The 17,235-nt window shown below is 40.5% G+C and overlaps 1 protein-coding gene across 2 annotated transcripts in view; it reads left to right on the top strand.

Annotated features, from left to right (window-relative positions):
* SULF2 (sulfatase 2) overlaps positions 1–17,235 on the top strand; it is a 247,662-nt gene that overhangs the window by 45,756 nt on the left and 184,671 nt on the right. The window contains exon 1 of one of the 2 annotated variants that reach the window (XM_050917298.1): positions 9,498–9,597. The exons of the other annotated variant lie outside the window; for it this stretch is intronic. The gene's annotated coding sequence lies outside the window, so the exon portion shown is untranslated. Of the gene's footprint in view, positions 1–9,497; positions 9,598–17,235 lie in introns of those variants that run through there. 2 annotated transcript variants of the gene reach the window in all.

Here is a 17,235-nt window from a genome sequence, read left to right as displayed (position 1 = left end):
CTTCCTGGGAGCCGGGTAGGGAGCCTGCCAACCCAGCGCCAACCAGACTTATAACGGCTCAGTCAGCCCTGGGAACCCTATTACCATACTGTATATTCAGACCATAAGAAAAGCATTGAGTTTATCATTTTATATTGACTTTATACTAAATTGTGAGGCTTTCTTGGTCTTGGAATAATATTGTAGTGAGATTTTTATCACGTTAAGATAAATGTTTTCCCTTCTAATGTCCTACCACTTTCTAGTTTTGTCCTTTGTTTACAGCGCTGTCAAACTCTTCTTGCATTCCAGAGAATTGGTTTTAAATTTTACTTTAGATGTATCCAGTTCTGGGTGCCACGTTTCAGGAAAGATGCAGAAAAATTGGAGAAAGTCCAGAGAAGAGCAACAAAAATGATGAAAGGTCTAAAAAACATGACCTTATGGGGGAAGATTGAAAAAATTGGGTTTGTTTAAAGGATGTATCTTTTTCCCTACTGTTATGGACAGCCCTTGTATTCGCTGGCAAATGGATTAGAAGAGAGAGGGCTGTGAGGGGACATGAGATTTTTTAAGTACATGAAAGATTGTTACGAGGAGGAGGAGAAATTATTGTTCTTAACCTCTGAGGATAGGGCAAGAAACAATGGGCTTAAATCGCAACAAGAGAGATTTAGGTTGGACATTAGGAAAAACTTCCTAAGTGTCAGGGTGGTTAAGCACTGAAAAAATTGCCTAGGGAGGTTGTGGAATCTCCATCATTGGAGATTTTTAAGAGCAGGTTAGACAAACACCTGTCAGGGATGGTCTAGATAATACTTAGGCCTGCTATGAGTGCAGAGGATTGGACTAGATGACCTCTCGAGGTCCCTTCCAGTCCTATGAATCTATCCCACCCTTCCAACATGTCCTTGTCTCATTCTCCTCACCTAGCCTGTCCCAGTCTGCACTCTTTCAGGCTTCTCATCCCTGTCTCCTTATCCAACCAGTCCTAGCCTCTGCCTCTGGAGGTGGCATCCCAGACCTAATCTCCCTCCCAAACCCAGTCTGCCTGCCTGCCCCCTTCCCCCACTCCACTCTCATTTTTTCTGAATGACTTACCTGGCCTCCCAGCTCCTTGTCCATAGTCTCCCTGCTCAGCCAGACCCAGTTCATCTACTCTTAGCATCTCTCACAATTTCTCTTCTTCCCACCTCTGGCCTCCAGTCACCCCACTGCCTACCCCTCTTCCTTCTAACTGCTATGAAATGGAGGAGGGCATGCAGATTAGTCTTTGGGAAAAAATAAAACAATATAGTTTAAACACCCCCCCCGAGTTAATTTACCTCTGTATCAATGAAAGGGAAATTGTGAATAATTCCTCTGAAGTCTATGTAGTTAGAGAAGAATCACAAGACAGAAGAATCGGATTCAAATTCTAAGATAGTGACTCTTAAATTTGTGTCATCCCCCATTTCACTCAGATAACTTTCTGAGAGGAAATCACAATTTCTGGATTTGCTAATTGGTTCCTCCAAGATTAAGAAATTAAGTCTCTAGAGAAGCATTTAGAGCTGTCTCTTCCACCTTCTTATCCTTGAAAGTGAATCTAATTCCTTGAACTAGAATTTATGAAGTGAAGGATCTGAAACAGAATGATCCACATACCAGAACCCACTCTTCCTCCACAGTTCTAAAGGGATTTCTCAAAAGTGTAACATTTTGTCTGAAGAGCCACAACAGATTGTTACTGACGATAGTGAGGAAAATAGAGCTTACCCCAGCAAAGGAACTGAACAATTATTTTTAAAACCTCGCTGATTTATTGCTTTGGTTGGTTTCAAAGCATTGAAAAATGTTAGCTGAAACAACAAAACTGATAGCAGCTAGGGCTAGACTGTAACTTTCCCATGTGCCCTGAATAAGAAGTAGCACATAGCTGCACAGCCGCAGGAACAGAGCAGAGAAGGAACTGATGTCAGGTTAGATTTATTTTGCACTCACAGGATGCAACTGCAGCTCCAGTAGACACATCTGAGCTAGCTTTACCCATGCTAGCATGGTGAAAAATAGCAGCGTACATGGGGCAGGATGGGCTCTATAAGCCTGTTGGGGACCTACTCGTGTTGCTGAAGCCCATGCTGCTGCATCTACAGTGCTGTAGCTGTTCTTAGGTTGACCAGACAGCAAGTGTGAAAAATCAGGACAGGGGGTGGGTGTAATAGGAGCCTATGTAAGAAAGACCCAAAAATTGGGACTGTCCCTATAAAGTCGGGATATCTGGTCACACTAGCTGTTCGAGCTGTCACATGAGGGAGTGGGGGGGGGGAAGCAGGCAGAACCGGGGCTCCCCCATTCCATTCTCTCCTCACTTGCATGCAGCAAGGGGCACCAGGCAAGTAGCCCCATATGCCCCCCACTGCAGCAGGAGTCACAAAGTGGCCAAGCAGAGCAAAGAGGGGAAGCTCTACTCCCCTGCTTGGCTAAGTGTGGCCTGTGACAATCTAGCCTACAGGGAATGAACACAATAACCAGTGCACAGATCTTCTTGGGCTCCATCATTCTTTCTGCCTCTTTGGGTGACGGGGACCAAAACCCAGTACTGCCTCCACCATGTCATTCCCCCCTCCCTTGCTTCAAGGAAAGTGTCTATTACACTGGTCTACAATGTTTGAGAAGTCATGTGCTTCAAAGATAAAATGTGATATTTATTATGTATTTTGATGTGCTGAATTCAAATATGACAATTAAAACAACTGGCTACTGTTTCTAAGATATTTAAGTTTTTACATTTTATGTCTGTCTATTGTGTAGATAGTAGAGTTTTAATCATAAATTGTAAACTTAGGTCTTTTCATGTGTTTATGGTTGCTTTACATGATATTTCACCTGTCCTGTTTATGTAACACTTTAAAAATCAGCAAAGAGGTTATATAAATAAAATGTATTAGGAAACAAAAGGCAAAACACTATTGTGTACATAGTTTAGTCCTATTCAGTGTCTACTCAGTGCTTCTTGGCTTGTCTTTTGTATTCATTAAATGGAGCATCTCTTGTCACTGTCCAGCAATAGTCTGCAAGCATTGATGGGCTCCATTTGCCCTGATAGCCTGCCAGGAGATTCCACTGCTGTAGTCTGGATCCCAACAGCTCTGCCTTACTCTTGGGTAGTTCCAAATCCCTGACAAGGTCATTCAGTTCACCTTGTGTTATGAGGTGTGGTTCAGAGGAGGAGGATGGGAGAAAATGTGGGTCCTGTGACATTGATGGTTCAGGACCAGAAGTTTCCTCCTCTTCCTCATCTGACTCAAGTGAGAGAGATTCTGGTGCATCAGGAACCGGCAGTCCTTCTCCGTGGGGTACTGGGCGTATAACTGATGGAATGTTTGGATAATGCATAGTCCACTTTTTCTTCTTTGACACACCTTTCCCAACTGGAGGCACCATGCACAAGTAACAATTGCTGGTATGATCTATTGGCTCTCTCCAAATCATTGGCACTGCAAAAGGCATAGATTTCCTTTTCCTGTTCAACCACTGGCGAAGATTTGTTGCACAAGTGTTGCAGCATATGTGTGGGGCCCACCTCTTGTCCTGATTTCCAATTTTGCAGCCAAAATAAAGGTGATAGGCTTTCTTAACCATAGTGGTTATATTGCGCTTTTGTGATGCAAAAGTCACTTCACCACAAACATAGCAGAAGTTATCTGCACTGTTCACACAAGTAGGAGGCATCTCTGCTCACTTTAGCTAAACAGAAATATGTCCCTTTGCAAAATCAAACACTGACAAATAAGAGAGCACGACACTGTATGATTTCTAGAGCTGATATAGGGCAATTTGTTCAGCAGAGTGATGTAAGCTTCGTTATGATTGCATCATCCATGACTTCTAGGAATAACATGATGCAATTCATATCATGTATGATGCAATACCAGCTTCAGATTGCATCATTCATTGTTTTGCCTAAAAAGCAAGTACTGTCCAAACCCAGTCATAGATTTATTCATCGATCCAGTCAAAGATGTATTTTTAGTCATTTCTGATTTAAATTGAGATCCCTTCCCTTTATAACTCACTTATCCTCCGCCATTCCCAAGTCAAAGGTCGTATATACTGACCCACTAGCATATCTTGAAAACTAGAGCCAATCAACAATTTTAAGCATCATTTTCGTTCTCAGTGACCCAGAACTAGTAAAGTTGGACTACATTTATTTCAGAAGCATTTTGGCTGTAGAGCAGTGTTATCAGAGGGGTAGCCATGTTAGTCTGGATCTGTAAAAAGTGACAGTCCTGTGGCACCTTATAGACTAACAGATGTATTGGAGCATAAGCTTTTGTGGGTGAATACCCACTTCGTCGGATCAATGAAGTGGGTATTCACTCACAAAAGCTTATGTTCCAATACATCTGTTAGTCTATAAGGTGCCACAGGACACTTTGTTGCTGTCTATTAGTTCAGGCTGAGTACAAGGACTTCAGTGGGATTAATTATTGTAGTACCTTGTTTGCTTGATTCAACCTCATTGACTTCAGTAAGAATTTTGCCTTAACAACTAAGTAAAAACAGTTTTGTGGAAATATTTTTTTAAAGTTTTTTATTATACTTTAAAACACACACAATGTAACTTTGGGTCCTCTCTGACTTCACTATGTCCCCCTTTTAAATCCAATATGTTTTAAAAATCCATCATACAAAAATTTACACTTTTACAACATTTTAGGGGGACCCTTCTCAATGCCAGTTGACTAGAGAACATCAGTTCTCTATGTAAAAATACTACATCTGTCTCAAACACCAATTTTTGTTTCCTTGCTGGAGGTCTCAATACAGGGACTAAATCTAATCAACATTTTCCTTGTGTGAAATGGGGATGTTGTGAATATGAATTAATTGAGTGTTTGTGAAACATTCTGATATAGTGATGATGAGCACCATAGAAAAGCCCATGAGAAAATTAATAATACTGTCGCAGGGTTGGAGTAGTGTGCAGTAAATAAGGCATGAAGGCCACACATTAAATGAGGGGGAGTGGAGAAACAAAATACTTAATGAGCAGCTGTTCAATAATTGTCACAGAGTCCCTGAGCAATGCTCTGGAACTGTTCCCCACAAAACCAGCCAGGACTTTGGGGAGCCCCCTCTACCTTGGAGCAGACTGTCTTCAGGGCAAGAAGCTCACATGGCTTCACCTTCCTGGGTCTGACCTTGGAACATTCAGCATATCCCCTCCATGCTCTTCCCACAGCAAGTCCGCCCAGGTGGGGTCCTGGGGAAGCCAGAGGGTCCTGCATGCACCCCCACTTTGCAGTCAGACACGAGTCTTAGCCAGCCAGTAAAACAGAGGTTTATTGGATGACAAGAACATTAGTCTAAAACAGAGCTTGTAGGTACAGAGCACGGGACCCCTCAGCCAGGTCCATTCTGGGACCCAGCAAGCTAGACAACCCCGTCTGCCCTCACTTCCTGTCCCCAGCCAGCTCCCAACTGAAACCCCCTCCAGCCCCTCCTTTCTGGCCTTTCTCTCTTTCCCAGGCCAGGAGGTCACCTGATCTTTGTTCACCTTTAGCCATCCCCTTGCAGAGGGGAAGGGCCCCAGCCATTTGTTGCCAGGAGACAGTATGTCGGCCATTTATGCACACTGGAGACTTAAGAAATGCATAGAGGAAACTGAGGCACACAGTATTCAGAGGCAGCATTAAGAACAGTCCCACTTCATCACAATAAGCACCATTCCATAGGGCAGTGGTCCTGTGGAAAAAATTAGTATATGATTGTGTAATTAAAAACTGCATTAGAATGTGTATACATGAGGGGCCAAATTAAGGTTGAACTAGCAAACTTAATTCTGGTATTTCTTAACTTTTGAGTGCTTGACTTTGCAACCTTAATAGTGTTCGTTTAATGTAAATTGTGTGTAATATATGTATTGGGAGGATCTGGAGTTTTAAATAACATTTTACTGCTCTTTGTCTTGCTCCTAAATATGTACTTTTCAAAAAGCATGGGGATAGTCTGTAGAGCCTCTTTCAGTCATAAGGACACTGTATGCTCTGTAATATGTTAATTACTGATTTATGGCGCTCTTAATGTGCTCACTAAAATATTTACTAGTATTTCAAATGCATGTCCATGAAGTAATTATTATATGCAAATAGCTTGGGAAGCTTTAAAAACAGTCTGCATTCTCTTTAAAGCCATCACGAGACACACTTTCCATTTTGTTTTACAGTGGAGCCTCTCTAATTTTCTGTTCACTAAATTGCAAAGCCAGTAATACTCACAAATAAACCGTTTTGTCATCCCAGTCTCATGAAAGATTTAAGAGCAGATGACAGATGTTGTTTCTATGACATTGATACTTTATCAAATCTACTATTGTACTTTTACCAGTACTGTACTGCTATAGTTTGAGCTCTAATTAAAATCAAACTACTCTTTGCAAATTAAATGAACATTGCACATTTCATGATGTGGTATCTTTTTATATTTTTGATCATTTTACTCATTTAGTTGCAATTTTGTAAAGAATCTCCCATTGATTAGTGTGAATTAGTGAAGTTCCACAGCAGCATCTGGTATAACACAAAAGTGGCTTCATGTTGAGATGTTTTAACATCTGCAGAATAATAATCAATAAGACATTCTAAGCCTGACATTTGGTAATCACAATGGTCTAAATCAGTGGTCTACAACCTTTTTACACCCAAGATCACTTTTTGAATTTAAGGGCAACCCAGGCTCTACCCTATCCCTTCCCCAAGGCGCCACCCCACTCACTCCATCCCTCCCTCTCTCAATCACTTGCTCTCCCGCACCCTCACTCACTTTCACCAGTCTAGGGTAGGGGTTTGGGAGGGGGTGTGGGCTCTGGATTGGAGCTGAGGGCTTCTCAGTGTGGGAGGGGGCCCTGGGCTGAGCTGGGGGCATGGGGTTGGGGTGCAGGAAGGGGTGAGGGGAGCAAGCTCTGGGAGGGAATTTGGCTACAGGAGGGGGCTCTGGGCTGGGGCAGTGTTGGGTACAGGAGGAGGTACCGGGTGTAGGCTCTGGGAGGGGGCTCCTGGCTGGAGCAGAGTGTTGGGGTGCAGGGTTGTGTCAGGGCAGGGTCTTGGGGTGCAGGAGCAGGTATAGGATGCTGACTGGGTGGGGGTGCAGGAGGGGGTTTGGGGTGCTGGCCTTGGGAGGGGGCTCAGGGCTGGGGATTGGGGTCCAGCCTCGCAGCACTTGCTTCCAGCAGCTCTCGGTTGGCAGTGCAGCATCACAGCCACTAAGGTAGGCTACCTGCCTAACCTGGCCTCATGCCCCTGAGGCCTCGCAGGGCAGGTGGCACATGACTCCTCGCCCTGCCTCTCTGCAGGCACTGCTCCTGCAGCTCCCATTGGGCACATCTCCCCATTCCCGGCCAATGGGAGCTTCAGGGGGCGGTGCTTGCAGGCAGGAGCAGCTCACAGAGAGAGACCTGTGCTGGCCGCTTCCAGGAGCGGTGTGGGGCCGGGGCAGGCAGGAAGCCTGTCTTAGCGGCAGCCCTGCTGTGCCGCCAAAGATTGTGATCAATGGGTTGGTGACCACTGATCTGGACATAGCCAGCCGTTTATAACTGTGGAGAACAATAATATGTTTCAAGCATTTGGCAATTAATAACCCATTTTGGCAACAGTAGGAAGTAGCAGCATGTGTGTATCTGAATGATATAAATTCTTCCACATGTCAAACTACAGAACTGGAGTATGAATGCAATAATTGTAATTAAACATGTTGTTTTGTAATTATATTTTCCACATGCTGCTGTCAATGTATTGCAGCTTGTAAAGAAAAAGATTTTAAATATTTATTTTGCTGCAACTTGTTACTCTGTCTACAGTGAAGTTCCAGGGGAAAAACACTTGACAATGTGACACATGTTGCTGAGGTTTAATCTTGGGATGATTATCTACAGGGAATAATTCTGAGTTGTGCTTCAGATCTCACAACAACTTACACTTGTGACCACATAAGTGGCAGAAGCATTTGTCATATACAGACCTTACTTCCACACAAACTAATCACTGAAGATCAAAAGGAAAATATGCATTTATTTTTCAAATACGGAATTTCTTTTTCCAACAACACTTCTTTTAAAAGGTAACTGGAATCTTAAAATAAAACTCTTAGCAATGTCCACTTTTCTAGTCGCTGGTGAACGCATGGCTCCGCAAACATGATCAAGAGTTTGTTTTATTTCCCCAGTTTTTCACCTATTACCCCACTGGCTGGGAGATTTATCAAATTGTATCCAAGTTGGAACTGTTACTATTGTCTTCCCTGTTCATCACAGGTGTTATGGTTCACAATGTGACATATGTAATCTATCTGTGGGATTAATGTACCATGCTATGCAGTCCTAAAGCAATCAACTACTGTAATTCAATTATTGGCTGCTGAATTTTTCATAATATTTCTACAAATCTTAGCCATATATTCAGACTTTTTATTTCTCAGTACCATAGCTCATTCACATAGCAGTAGGTGTATTGAATGATGGACAGTTGATCTACGTGAATTAAAGCAAGATATCTTGTAAACCCCAGAGCTTTAAAATTCTTAAACAGATGCTAAGCAAGACTAGGTTGCCATGGAGAGATGATGGACCAATGCCAGTATTTTACTCCAAGGACTTTCAGCATTCCTCTGATTAGCAGGATGAACCAAGTCTTGGCTGTGAGGCAGAAGGATTGACCATCCTGCTGCCAGTTTGATGTTTTAATGATGCTTGTTTTTATTTATTTATTTATTGTAATAAACAGTGTCTCCAAAATGTATTCCATCAGCTTTAAATCTCAGTAGAGCTATCAGAATGTGAATGACAAGTACTGTGCATAAGTGCGAGGTGGTTCCTGACTTAACAGTGGAAACCTGTCTGATCAAGGTCCAGGCTAAGGTGTAAATAACACCCTCTCAAAGATAAGCTCAGTGGTTCAGCTGGGTGATCAGATGCTACAGAGAGATAATTATATATTTGAAAGAGAAGGCTTTTTTGATGCCATGCCTTTTGACCTTTGTGATAGACTGGAGGAATCAAGAATGTTATCATTCAAAACAATGTTTTCTCAAGGTCCGTGGCTAGCGTACTCACAAAAACTTAACACAAAAACCAGTACCAGTTAAATGTGTGGGCTAATGCAGAAAAGTGCTTTTGGCAATATGCTTGAATTTAAATTTGCTGGAATTGATGGAGGGTTGAGCAAATCTCCTCTTTCATTAAAGTTACCAGGGACCCATGCTGTGGTCAACAAAGCCTTCAAGAACCTTGATCCTTAATAGCAGACCATCCTCTGGGACTACAGAACAAATGAATGCAGCTCATTTCCTTATTTTTCCATTGTGTTGAAGTTGTACTTTCCCTGTTTAGATAATGGGGAAAATGAGAACTTGACCTATAATTTGCAAAGTCTTGTGGTCCCACATTTGCAGTGGTGGATATCAAAGTTTATGTTCTGGGTTTAACACACTTTGTGGTTTTGTTTCCTTTTCAGGCTCTTCCTTCCACATCGAGCTCCTACCTCAGCCTGGAAATAGAAGTTAAGACCCTTGTCTTTTCCTACCTGCATGCTAGCCAAGCCGCTCCAGGGTACTCCTTTTCTGAGTGATGAGTTGAGGGTATGTAAGAAAAACTGTACCAGATGAAAAAGAAAAGGGATTCTGTGTTAGAGGATGTGTGTTTTGTCTTATGACAGCTTGGAAGTGTTTTGGATGGGGTGGGAATAAAATCCTTCTACTTTGTTAGCTGAGGGGGTTAGGAAGCTAGTGGCAGGATTGAGAGCAAAAAGCACCAGGTTCAGTAAAGGTGTGATCTAATTTGGTATTTAGAATGTGGAAGTTTACCTACTGCTAATTCACACTTTTACCTAACAGGGCTTAATATATACATAATCTATTGTCCAATATACTGAGAGGTAGCAGATCTCTCTTCTAAAAATGGCTGCTTGCCTCCTTTCATGGCTGGACTGAAGGTCTGAATGATCCTGACTACAGGAGCTATCTGGAAAGGGCAAGAATATATCAGAAATTATGGAATGAAAACACCAATTAAGTCATCCAATCCATTACCTTGCTCAGGTTCTAGTCAACCCCCTGATTGCAGTAACTTTTCGTGGTGCTTTGTCCAGCGTACAGTAGCTTCAAATGTCTCAGGTGATGGGGTTTCCATTTGAGGGGTCTATTCCACATTGTGCCCTGATATTCAGCCTAAAATTCATATTCCTTGATTCCCTCTCTTCATAGGTCAGGCATGGATCCTGCACCCATTAAAGCCAGTCAAGGGTTTTGTCTGTGTTTTCAGTCAGAGCAGGAGATGGTCTTTGGAGCTTTAAGGAGAGCAATGAGTGATTCCTGGCCAGGCTATCTTCTCTGTAAGGAAGCGGAAAGTTCCTTATGCCCTCTCACCCCTTTGGGCACTTGTACAGAGCCAGCCATGGTCTGGGCCTAAGTCTAATCAGCTCCACTGATTGTCTTAATCACCTTTTTAATTACCATGCTAAGGTAGTTAGTCACTTGATAAAGCACAGATGAATTGTCCTGCTGAAATTTGAGATTGCTCATGTGAGTAAACTACTCATCAGTATGTGTAAGAAGTTCATAATTTAGCCAACTAGTATTAATGGTTTCAGTGGATACCAATGATATAAAGCTAACAAGCCTCTACTTGCCACAAATACCAAACATAAAAATGCACATACCTGCCTGTTGCAAATTTTTTCTCCTGCTTTGCCTTCATAGCTGAAGTTAAATTGGAGCAAATGGTTTCCAAGTTTGTTTCAGAAGGGGAATTGGAAACTCTGCTACACTTGTATAAGCTGTAAAATCTATAAAACATTCCTCCTAGACATTGATAAATTTATTAGCAAGGGAGAACCGTGAAAAAGTCTGCTTTTGGATTAGAGTAAGCTGTCAAAAATAAATAAAAGCTGCAAATACACTGGTGCTAACACTCCAAAAGAGCCCTGATGTGTGAAGCTGATGAGAATCTTTTGCTACGCTCATGGTATAGCAGTGGCTTAGGGGATAAACAATTACTGTAGAGTATACTGGTATGGGAATCTTGTATTGAATAAACAAAACACCAAGGCTGGAGTGAACCCCACAGTATTCTAGATAATTCATTGGGCAGAGAAGTAGTATCGCGGCAGTGTGGGTAGCCAATTTGCTTCAGCTGTAACTTGTATTGAAAGTTAACTAAACAATATCACATATAAACATGCTTTGATTATCCTGAGAAAAATGTCTCTTTCCAAGTACTGGCTTCAAAATGTCATCTGGACCAAATCTCTTTTTTGGAAGAATTGTTTGAGAAGTAGATTACCCAATATATTTTTTGCCAGAATAGATGCCATCACTGTGAATATTCTGCTTAATCTCTGCTTGTATTATTTCACTTGTGAATGACTGGTAATGCTGTTTACATCTGGCAGAGATCATTTCTGGGTCTCTTACTTCTTCAAGCAGCCTGATTTCTGTGCTGCGCTGTACAATATGTCTCTTCAGTAAGAGCATTGTTACACGCTGTGAAACCGAAAAGTGAATGTAATGCCCTGACTGGCGTGCATTTGTTGCAGACTTGGGTGAAAATGAAGAACACACCTGTTACAGTGGATACATAGACTTTGTGTTTGAACCCTTTGTTGAACTCCCTTTTGCAGTAGTGGCATTTGATAGGATATATATTGCAACCGACGAACAAACTTACCAAACATGCTAATTCATTATGGTTTTTCAAGCGTTTGACTACAAACTCTGAAAAATAGTCATTAAGGGACTGACCCTGCAAACTGTTGAGCACTCTCCATTCTCGTTTAATTCAGTACTCATTCCCTTGCAGGATCAAGACCTCATTGCCTAACAGTGGAAGGGCAAATATATAACCATCCTAAGCAATGTTTAGTACAATAGCTTAATAAACCACTTACTTTAGAACAAGACTATTCATTTTAAAGTTTTCAGCGTCTTTGTATATTCACTAGGCTGCTTCCTCATGGCATCTGTTACCATTGTACTAGCACTTAAAATACAATTTGTTGTCCTGAGTTGGATGTTAAAAGCACACTGATATAGATAACACTCTTAACATCACAGTGAATAAATTATCTGTTCTTGGAAAAATGTAATGGATTTTATATTTTAGCATATTTGATGTCCTTTAACCAGAGTTTTCTTTAAAATTATCTCCAACTTGTACACACAATTTAAATTTATTTGTAACATTGTAAGTGTTCGAAAGCGAGTTCTTTATACATATTTTGTTAGAGGCACAAATATATAGTACCTGATACTCAGGTGCTCTAGTGGAGTGGAAATTTAGAACTGCAAAGTGTGTATTCTAGTATGAAACCAAAAGATAAGCAGATGTGAAAAATGCCAGAAAGGTACATTAGACAGCACTTGCTGCCACCCACCAATTCACCCTTGTCCTGTTCTGGAGGAAATAGAAGACAAATCCTATCAAACAATGATGAAATTGCTATTGGTATAGCACTACTGAGAAGGTTTTCTGCCAGCTAGGGTTGCCCCTGGTCGTAGTCAAGGACAAATGGGATGGGTCCAAATAGATCTCCTCCTTTCTTTAATTCCTATGATTCTGTGGTGCATTGTAAAAAAACAAGAAAACACCATTACAGAAAATAGGTTTTTAAAAAAAAAAAACCAAAACTTTCCTTTGCAAAGTTTATAATCCGAAGTTGGGACCAAAGCACATGCAAATAAAATTTAAATCAAAAGTTTTGAGAAACCGTATCTCCTTCACAGGGTTGGTTGCATGTTTCCTGGAGCAGTTGATAGTATTCTACATCTCATTTTCCCTGCACTATTTAGATATTGGAGCTCCCAAACAAATGTGACACCTGAACTAGGGACTTTTTAATAAAGGAGGAGCTGATGTGAGACCATTCTTAGGGTTGCATAAGAATTTTCTGTTTTACGGGGTCCTTGCCACAGGGCTCCATATTTTTCAGAATCCTTCTGTGTAAATATGCCGTGGGGAATTTGAACCAAATTCCAGCCACTAATTTAGTGCATGTGTGGAAATGATCTCCAGGGTATATTTTATGTTGTTTTTTTAAGAATTTTGGAAAGACTGGAATGTCAAAAAGCTTGATTTTTTCCTAGTTTTACCCCATACACATTTACTGCCCCTGTAACTGCTCAGCTGTAATATTGTGACGTGAGAAATAATGAGCCACTCATCACTCCTTCCTTCCATTTCATTTGCATACTTGGAGAGTTAATATTGCCTAGTTCTCATGGCAGCAGCTGCCTTTGATAACTGACTTATCTAAGACTACCGTAAGGTTATAAGAAGGGTCACAAGAGGAACTATAATGAAATTATACTGCTTTGATAAACTCCTGCTGAGCTCTTTTAGATCTCTCTGTAGTAAGTTATACTGTTCCTTTTCAGATGGTAATTGTTACTTTCCTGAGGGATTAGGGGAAAATAAGATACAAAATTATAGCTCCTCTTCATGTATATTGTTAGGTGCTTCTTACAAATAGTGGACTGTGGGTTTCTGAAAATTTACCTTTTTTTAAAAAGCAGGAAATTTGTAGATGAGTCCCTACTCAAGTTTTCTTAGGGAAAAAACACAAACCCCATGTTTTGTCTTAGTACAGTTTAGTTTAATTATTTTCAATATATTGGTCAACATGGCACTGAGTGGTGAAATATGGCGCTTCAGAAAGAGAACAGAGTATGTTGTCTGTAGACATCTGCCTCATTTGTTGCAGAAGTTGGAAGGTTTGTAGTGAATGAAATGGGAAGAGAGAGGATGGTTTTGTGATTAGGACAGTTGAATGCCTTGCCCTGGAGTCTAGAATTCTATTCCTGCTTCTGTCACTGAGTTCCCTTGTGTTGCTGGGTAAGTCACATACACGGAAACTTTTTGCAGGTAGCCACTTCTGCATGTAATTAAGTGCTGTATCATAAATGCATACACACAAGGAGGCCAAATTAATGGGTGATGTTCATTGTGGCGTTTCCTAACTTGAGAGTGCTTGACTTTGTAACCTTTTAATCCTTAAATTTGTATTACCTATTTTTTTTCGTTTATGGTTGTTTATTGATGAGAGCAACCTTAAGTAACACTAAATGAAGCTCTGTCTGTGGATTGTATTAAAATGCATTTGCAATTTGAGGCACGGTTTCAAGGAAGCATCTAACAAAGCAGCCGTAGATACTCCTAGTGAATCCTGTCATATCATCCTCATACACCAAGAACTCCCATTAAAGCCAACAGACCTGAGCCAAACGTTTAGGAACCAACCTATTAGATTGTCATGCTCCATGCCCTATCAACCACGAAATAATTTCACACGTGAAAAATGCAAGGCAGCCTTTGCTTATGTTAGAATTTGCTCATATAAACGTTTGCCCTTGGCTTCTGCCAGCCTCAGATGAAGAGGTTTGCCAAATATGTATCTTAAGCTTTATTTTCAAAGTGCAGCCTTTAAAAACATTTTCCTAAATACTTCCAGGCCAGCTTTTAATAAATGTAATCTTGTTGGTGGATCAACATAATTCATTCTTGATAACACTGCTTGTTCCTTCAGAATGACCTCTCCCATGCAACAGAAACAAGTTTGATTTAATAATCACAAATAGACTATGCTCTTGGGCTGTGGCACTGGAAATCTCCTAGACATGTTTACATAATTTATGCTACTGTGAATAGTAATTCTGGAGGGGTGGAGGGAAGGAATGATACTGATCTATGGCCAGAAACATAATGAAATTAGACCCTCTATTGTGCTTAAAGGTTATTTATAAATATTATTTATACAACTTCATATCTTTATCTGGAATGAAACCAATTACTCTTAATACTGAAAATGTTGAACAATGATTGAGTTTCTGTTGAACCTTGTGTTGCAAGTCATTAGCAATCAGTATGGATATCAGCACAATTAGACTATCCATAGATCAGAAACTATCCAGTGTGATATCTCTACACATGCAAGATGACTGACCTAGAAAAATGGAACAGTCAGAAACCATTACCTCAAAAGTAAAGGGGTAGGTGTGTGTGTGTGTGTGGGGAGGGGGGCGGGGAGGAATATTCTTACTGTTACTAGTAACTGAGATGTAGAGAGGCACTATAGATTTAGCTGGGAAGGTTCATCCATACATAACTTAAACTAAGAGAAGTAGTCATCGTCACAGAGATTATTCTTTCATACTAAGGTTTTTCTGAAGTCCTAGGATTAGGAGTTAGGAGTTTCCCTAAATTAGCAGTCTTTGAATAGCATTGCTACAAAGCTTAAACATTTCTGAAATAAAGCAAACTAGGACCATCTGGGGGGAGTGGAGGGAGGAAAGGCATAGCAACAGATATTTTACATTTGGGTTTAGTAATGGAATTTAGGGTGATTTAACTAGAGTCTGAACAAGACCCATTTTGTCTTGTGTATGTGAGAGCATCAGGGAAGCTTGTTGGTGTTTAAACGTAGCTCTGCATATACAGCATCAAGGCAGGATAGGTAAAGAAGTCAGTGAAAACCAATTAACTACAGACTGATTAGAAAGTGCTTTTTTGCTAGAGAAATATAAAGATGTAGTTAACCATTCAATACATTTTAAATTCATCTGTTGACCTTCATTGCAGTTGAATAGAAAACTGTATTTTTCTCATCTAATCGTTTTTCTGCTCTAAGCCTGTTCGCAGTAAGTGTATTCAACTTTGTCATTTGTTCCTTTTTCGGTTTATAAATTAATTTATGAAAGTATTCTTGGTCAGACTCAGTGCTCTAGATTATATATGTAACATGCTTGCTATCAATGTTGGAGATGGAATGTGGAGGCTCAGATGGAAGGTTTTGCTCTGATATAAAAGGCACCTTTTTTGTGTGTCTTTAATGATGTAAAAGAGAGCTTATCTCTGAGGCCCTGAGAAATAAGAGGAAGGTTAGAACTGGTCTTAATTATATTAACACTGATTGGATGTTAATATTTCAGAGTCTTCAGATCTCCTTGTATCCTCTGATGATAAATGCTGCTAAGAAATATCAATTTTATCCTCGATGCTCTTTTCATGCAAACAAAACTAAGGGTTTTTAATATTGGGAACAAGTTAAAGAACGTAAGCGTGCTTAAGTTCTTGCATGTAAAATCTACTTGCCAGAATTATCTATTCTGTGTTGCTTTTACAAAAAAAAAAGTTAGTGTCCTTGGTTTCCTTTCATTTGCCAAAATGATTTAGCCTCCTTGGCTCATGTACGGTTGACTGTGTACACTACGTTTGTTTATCTACATTTACCTTGCCACAAAACAACTATTAATCTTCTAAGAAGAGTGTCCTTTTTTTTTTTTAATCTTGTCCTAGACCAGCTGCAGTTTCTGTAGATAAGAGCCAATGATGCACTGTAGAAACAAAATCTTAAACCTTGTTCATCATGTGCAATATATATGTTCATCAGTGGTGTCACCTCATAGACACGGGAATGTGCAGTCTTTCTTGGAAGTAAAAGACAAAAGGAACAAATATTTAGAAAGCTGTTTTGCTTACAGGTCCCTTTTCCAATTTTCTGGGTTTTTCTCAAATCATGTTGCAAAATATAATTTAAATGGCTTCTAAAGCAATACTTTGCTGGCATTAGTAATATCTTAGGATGAAATTCACCCCTGTTCTGAGAACTAGTACAAGATCTATGCACTGTTGAAATCCCACTTCAAATCATCCTTTGAGGAGGTAAGGGATGCACAGGGCAAACTTCACCATTGCTGCTCACCAGGTTTCACAAGCGAAGTAGATTGAGATCCAGCCAGTACTGGGATGGAGACCTCCAGTGATGCTGTAAGAAGTGGCTTTGATCCAGCAGCCGATGCAGTCAGTACTAAGTTGGTGGCCCTGTTTAATGCCAAAGACCACTGTGTTTCTGCAGATGCAGCTTTGGGAGTAGCATGTTAATCTCTGGCTCTGGCAACTTAGAGTAATTTAAAACTTGATGACACTTTTCACATGAATTAGACAGTGGGTCTCGATGTCCTGTCTCAGTTCGAATTGGTTGATTAGGGTGGAATTTTAGACAGCGTCATGTATTTTCCTTGGAATGTGGTATTCTTCATCTCTTGTCCTGAACTATTGTCACTTTGCTATGATATGTTAAATCACTGACCTTGAAATGGCAAGGAAAACAACAGGAAAAGAAATTTTGCTTATTTTCCTCTTATGTTTTACATTCGCTGCTGCTGTCATCCAAAAAGTGACTGCAATTCAGCAATGAGTGAAGTGATCCAGATATATAGATAGAA

The sequence above is a fragment of the Gopherus flavomarginatus genome, chromosome 11, assembly GCF_025201925.1.
Source record: "Gopherus flavomarginatus isolate rGopFla2 chromosome 11, rGopFla2.mat.asm, whole genome shotgun sequence".
In the NCBI taxonomy this organism is placed as follows: domain Eukaryota; kingdom Metazoa; phylum Chordata; order Testudines; family Testudinidae; genus Gopherus; species Gopherus flavomarginatus.
This window is presented reverse-complemented; position numbering and strand designations above follow the sequence as displayed.